Source organism: Lampetra fluviatilis, unplaced genomic scaffold (genome assembly GCF_964198595.1).
Source record: "Lampetra fluviatilis unplaced genomic scaffold, kcLamFluv1.1 SCAFFOLD_1249, whole genome shotgun sequence".
NCBI lineage: Eukaryota > Metazoa > Chordata > Hyperoartia > Petromyzontiformes > Petromyzontidae > Lampetra > Lampetra fluviatilis.
This window is the reverse complement of record NW_027621283.1, coordinates 10997-18558: the sequence shown is the minus strand read 5'-3', so window position 1 is coordinate 18558 and position 7562 is coordinate 10997. Positions and strand designations below refer to the sequence as shown.

Here is a 7562-nt window from a genome sequence, read left to right as displayed (position 1 = left end):
CCACTCACCCACCCATCCACCCACTCACTCACTCACCCACCCACACCACCCACCCACTCACTCACCCACTCACTCACCCACTCACCCACCCACCCACTCACCCACCCACCCACCCACTCACCCACCCATCCACCCACTCACTCACCCACCCACTCACTCACCCACTCACTCACCCACCCACTCACTCACCCACTCACCCACCCACCCACTCACCCACTCACCCACCCACTACCCACCCACTCACCCACCCACTCACCCACCCACCCACTCACCCACCCACTCACCCACCCACCCACTCACCCACTCACCCACCCACCCACTCACCCACCCACTCACCCCACCCACCCACTCACCCACTCACCCACCCACCCATCCACTCACTCACCCACTCACCCACCCACCCACCCACTCACCCACCCACCCACCCACCCACCCACCCACCCACTCACCCACCCACCCACTCACTCACCCACCCACCCACTCACTCACCCCACCCACTCACCCACCCACCCACCCACTCACTCACTCACTCACCCACCCACTCACCCACTCATCCACTCACTCACCCACCCACTCACCCACTCATCCACTCACCCACCCATCCACCCACTCACTCACCCACTCACTCACCCACCCACCCACTCACTCACCCACCACCCACTCACTCACCCACCCACTCACCCACCCACCCACCCACTCACCCACCCACCCACTCACTCACCCACCCACCCACCCACTCACCCACCCACCCACCCACCCACCCACTCACCCACCCACTCACCCACCCACTCACCCACCCACCCACCCATCCACCCACTCACCCACCCACTCACCCACCCACTACCCCCCTCACTAGGGGTGACTCCGGAGTGTCTGGAGGAGCTGTCTCCGGCCTCCATGAACCGAGGCTCCAGGATGTTCATGGTGCAACAGAAGCGCGCAGAGAAGTTCACCATCGACAAGGTGAGATCACCACCACAACCACCACCACCACTACCACCACCACCACAACCACTACCACCACCACCACCACCACAACCACTACCACCACCACTACAACCACAACCACCACCACAACCACTACCACTACCACCACCACTACAACCACAACCACTACCACCACCACTACAACCACAACCACCACCACAACCACTACCACCACCACTACAACCACAACCACCACCACCACAACCTTCACAACCACTACCACCCCCCACAACCACCACAACTACTACAACTACCACCACCACCACTACCACAACTACTACAACCACCACTACAACCACAACCACCACCACCACCACAACTACTACAACTACCACTACCACAACTACTACAACCACCACTACAACCACAACCACCACCACCACCACAACCTTCACAACCACTACAACCACCACAACTACTACAACTACCACCACCACTACCACCACCACCACCTTCACAACCACTACAACCACCACAACTACTACAACTACCACCACCACCACAACCACCACCACCACAACCACTACCACCACCACTACAACCACAACCACCACCACCACAACCTTCACAACCACTACCACCACCACAACCACCACAACTACTACAATTACCACCACCACCACAACCACCACCACCACAACCACTACCACCACCACTACAACCACAACCACCACCACCACAACCTTCACAACCACTACCACCACCACAACCACCACAACTACTACAACTACCACCACCACCACCATCATCACCACCACTACAACCACCACAACCACCACCACCTTCACAACCACCACCACAACCACCACTATCATTACAACTACAACCACAACCACCACCACCACAACCACCACAACCACCACCACCATCACAACCACTACAACTACCACTACAACCACAACTACTACAACTACCACCACCACCTTCACAACCACCACCACAACCACCACAACCACCACCACCACAACCACCATAACCACCACCACCATCACCACTACAACCACCACAACCACCACGACCTTCACAACCACCACCACAACCACCACAACCACAACAACCACCACTACAACCACCACCACCTTCACAACCACCACTACCACCATCACCACCACCACTACAACCACCACAACCACCACCACCTTCACAACCACCACCACAACCACCACAACCACTACCACCATCACAACCACCACTACATCCACCACAACCACCACCACCTTCACAACCACCACCACAACCACCACAACCACCACTACCACTACAACTACCACCACCACTACAACCACAACCACCACCACCACAACCTTCACAACCACTACCACCATCACAACCACTACAACTACCACTACAACCACCACAACCACCACAACTACTACAACTACCACCACCACCACCATCGACAAGGTGAGTCCATCACCACCACACAACTACCACCACAACCACCACTACAACCACCACTACAACCACTACCACTACAACCACAACTGTCTAGTCCACCACCACCACAACAACCTTCACAACCACCACCACAACCACCACTACAACCACCATCACCATCGACAAGGTGAGTCCATCTCCATCACTACAACCACCACCACCACCACCACTGTCTAGTCAACCACCGCCATTGTGTAGTCGTCCACTCACTCAGCCACTCACTCAGTCACTCACTCAGTCACTCACTCACTCAGTCACTCACTCACTCACTCAGTCATTCACTCAGCCACTCACTCACTCAGTCACTCACTCACTCACTCAGCCACTCACTCACTCACTCAGTCATTCACTCAGCCACTCACTCACTCACTCAGTCACTCACTCAGTCACTCACTCACTCACTCAGTCATTCACTCAGCCACTCACTCACTCAGTCACTCACTCACTCACTCAGCCACTCACTCACTCAGTCACTCACTCACTCACTCAGTCATTCACTCAGCCACTCACTCACTCAGTCACTCACTCAGTCACTCACTCAGCCACTCACTCACTCAGTCATTCACTCAGCCACTCACTCACTCAGTCACTCACTCAACCACTCACTCACTCAGTCATTCACTCACTCAGCCACTCACTCACTCAGTCACTCACTCACTCAGCCACTCACTCACTCAGTCACTCACTCACTCAGTCATTCACTCAGCCACTCACTCACTCAGTGACTCAGTCACTCACTCAGCCACTCACTCATTCACTCAGCCACTCACTCACACACTGACTCAGTCACTCACTCAGCCACTCACTCACACACTGACTCAGTCACTTACTCAGCCACTCACTCACACACTGACTCAGTCACTCACTCAGCCACTCACTCACACACTGACTCAGTCACTTACTCAGCCACTCACTCACACACTCACTCAGCCACTCTGTCTCTGTGTCTCTCTGTGTCCGTGTCTCTGTCTCTGTGTCTCTGTGTCCGTGTCCGTGTCTCTGTGTCTGTGTCCGTGTCTCTGTCTCTGTGTCTCTGTGTCTCTCTGTCTCTCTGTCTCTGTGTCTGTGTCTCTGTGTCTCTCTGTCTCTCTGTGTCTGTCTCTGTGTCTGTGTCTGTCTAGGCTCCCGAGGTAGTGAGAGTGGTGAATGGTGGTGGAGGTGGTGGAGGTGGTGGACGTGGTGGAGGTGGTGGAGGTCGAGGAGGAGTCGTTCCCTCAAAGACTTCCACGACAAATAAAACCACGGGTACCACCATCACCACCACCACCATCATCACCACCATCACCACCACCACCATCACCATCATCACCACCACCACCACCATCATCACCACCATCACCACCACCACCACCATCACCACCATCATCACCATCATCACCACCATCACCACCACCACCATCACCACCACCATCATCACCACCACCATCACCACCACCACCATCACCACCACCACCATCATCACCACCACCATCATCACCACCACCACCACCATCATCACCACCATCACCATCACCACCATCACCACCATCACTACCATCAACACCACCACTACCACCATCATCATCATCACCCACTCACTCACCCACTCACCCACCCACCTACCCACTCACCCACCCACCCACTCATCCACCCACCTACCCACTCACCCACCCACCTACCCACTCACCCACCCACCCACCCACTCACCCACCCACCTACCCACTCACCCACCCACTCACTCACCCACTCACCTACTCACCCACTCACCCACCCACCCACTCACCCACCCACTCACCCACTCACCCACCCACCCACTCACCCACTCACCCACCCACTCACTCAACCCCTCACCCACCCACCCACCCACTCACTCACCCACTCACTCACCCACTCACCCACTCACTCACCCACTCACTCACCCACTCACTCACCCAACCACTCACTCACTCACCCACTCACCCACCCACTCACCCACTCACTCACTCACCCACTCACCCACCCACTCACCCACCCACTCACCCACTCACCCACCCACTCACCCACTCACCCACCCACTCACCCACTCACCCACCCACTCACCCACTCACCCACCCACCCACTCACCCACTCACCCACCCACTCACTCAACCCCTCACCCACCCACCCACCCACTCACTCACCCACTCACTCACCCACTCACCCACTCACTCACCCACTCACTCACCCACTCACTCACCCAACCACTCACTCACTCACCCACTCACCCACCCACCCACCCACTCACTCACTCACCCACTCACCCACCCACTCACCCACCCACTCACCCACTCACCCACCCACTCACCCACTCACCCACCCACTCACCCACTCACCCACTCACTCACCCCCTCACCCACCCACCCACCCACTCACTCACCCACTCACCCACTCACTCACCCACTCACCTACTCACCCACCCACTCACTCACCCACTCACCTACTCACTCACCCACTCAACCCCTCACCCACCCACCCACTCACCCACTCACCTACTCACTTACCCACTCACCCACCCACTCACCCACTCACTCACTCACTCACCCACTCACTCACCCAACCACTCACTCACTCACCCACTCACCCACCCACTCACCCACCCACTCACCCACCCACTCACTCACTCACTCACCCACTCACTCACCCACTCACTCACCCAACCACTCACTCACTCACCCACTCACCCACCCACTCACCCACCCACTCACTCACCCACTCACCCACCACATTGTTTCAGGACCCGCGCCTCTGATTGGCTGGAAGATTTACCGGTCGCCATGGGAACAGGCTGGGGGCGGAGTCGAGCCTGACGTGACCACGCCCCCTCCCACGCTGGCCCCGCCCCCTCCATCCAACTTCAGGAGCTTCAACAGGCGAGTTCACATTGGGACCCATCGATTATCAATGAGTCCATCGATTATCAATGGGACCCATCGATTATCAATGGGACCCATCGATTATCAAAGGGACCCATCGATTATCAATGGGACCCATCGATTATCAATGGGACCCATCGATTATCATTGAGTCCATCGATTATCAATGGGACCCATCGATTATCAAAGGGACCCATCGATTATCAATGGGACCCATCGATTATCATTGAGTCCATCGATTATCAATGGGACCCATCGATTATCAAAGGGACCCATCGATTATCAATGGGACCCATCGATTATCAATGGGACCCATCGATTTTCATAGGGACCATCGATTATCATTGAGTCCATCGATTTTCATTGGGCCCCATCGATTATCATGAACCCTATCGATTAACATTGAGTCCCATCGATTAACATTGAACCCCGTCGATTAGCATGAACCCCATCGATTATCATTGAAATCCCATCGATTAACATCGGGTCCCCATCGATTATCATAGGGTCCATCGATTTTCATAGGGAACATCGATTTTCAATGGGCTCCATCGATTATCAATGGGCCCCTTCGATTAACATTGAACCCCATCGATTAACATTGGCCCCCATCGATTATCATGAACCTCATCGATTAACATCGATCCCATCGATTATCATGAACCTCATCGATTATCATGAACCTCATCGATTAACATCGATCCTCATCGATTATCATGAACCTCATCGATTATCATGAACCTCATCGATTATCATGAACCTCATCAATTAACATCGATCCCCATCGATTATCATGAACCTCATCGATTATCATGAACCTCATCGATTATCACGAACCTCATCGATTAACATCGATCCCCATCGATTATCATGAACCTCATCGATTATCATGAACCTCATCGATTATCATGAACCTCATCGATTAACATCGATCCCATCGATTATCATGAACCTCATCGATTATCACGAACCTCATCGATTAACATCGATCCCATCCCCTCCTCCTCCCCCATCAGATCCGCGACTCCCTTCACCCCGTACGCATCAGCCGCGGTCTCCCACCACCACCAACAACAACCTCAACAACCTCAACAACACCACCAACAACAACATCAACAACATCAACAACATCAACAACATCAACAACATCAACAACATCAACAACATCATCATCAGCAGCATCAGCAGCAGAACGAGGAACCTCAAAACTTCAATCGGCAAGCTCAAGGATTTGCCAGGCACGGTGGTGGTGGTGGTGGTGGTCACGGTGGTGGTGGTGGTGGTGGTCACGGTGGTGGTGGTGGTGGTCACGGTGGTGGTGGTGGTGGTCAGGGTGGTGGTGGTGGTCAGGGTGGTGGTGGTGGTGGTCAGGGTGGTGGTGGTCGTGGAAGAGTAGGCCAAGTACAGGAGGTGATTCGCAGGGAGGGGGTCATCGTGGCCTGCGTGGTGCCTGAAATGCCGGAGAGCTCCGAGTTGTGAGACACAGACAGAGAGACACACAGAGACACAGAGAGACACACAGAGACACAGAGAGACACAGAGAGACACACAGAGCTAGAGACAGACACAGAGAGACACAGAGAGACACAGAGAGACACACAGAGACACAGAGAGACACACAGAGACACAGAGAGACACACAGAGCTAGAGACAGACACAGAGAGACAGAGAGACACAGAGAGACAGGGAGACACAGAGACACATAGACAGAGAGACACAGATACACAGAGAGAGAGACACAGAGACAGAGAGACACACAGAGAGACACAGAGACACACAGAGACACACACACAGAGACACACACACACAGACACACACAGACACAGAGACACACAGAGAGACACAGAGACACACACACAGAGACACACACACAGAGACACACAGAGACAGAGAGACACACAGAGAGACACAGAGACACACACACAGAGACACACACACAGAGACACACAGAGAGACACAGAGACAGAGAGACACACAGAGAGACACAGAGACACACACACAGAGACACACACACAGAGAGATGTGTAGAGACGTGGAGTCGGTGGCGAGGCTCAGGATGGGTCACTGTGTGTGCTGCTGCTGCTACTTGTGGCTATAGGAGCCAGTTTGTGGCCAGGCTGAGGCTGGCAAATGTTGATTTTGGCAAAGTATTGCTGATGCATGTGAGGTGAAAATTGCATGGTTATAGTGACTCACTCACTCACTCAACCACTCACTCACCCATTCACTCAGCCACTCACTCAACCACTCACTCACCCACTCACTCAG

General features: G+C 54.4%; 1 long non-coding RNA gene across 1 annotated transcript; it reads left to right on the top strand.

Annotated features, from left to right (window-relative positions):
• The first annotated feature begins 871 nt into the window (after window positions 1-871).
• LOC144955039 (uncharacterized) lies at window positions 872-6394 on the top strand. The gene is made up of 4 exons (XR_013641479.1): window positions 872-963; window positions 3546-3669; window positions 5156-5291; window positions 6311-6394. It is a non-coding gene; the product is annotated as an uncharacterized LOC144955039 (long non-coding RNA).
• Window positions 6395-7562: the final 1168 nt, after the last annotated feature.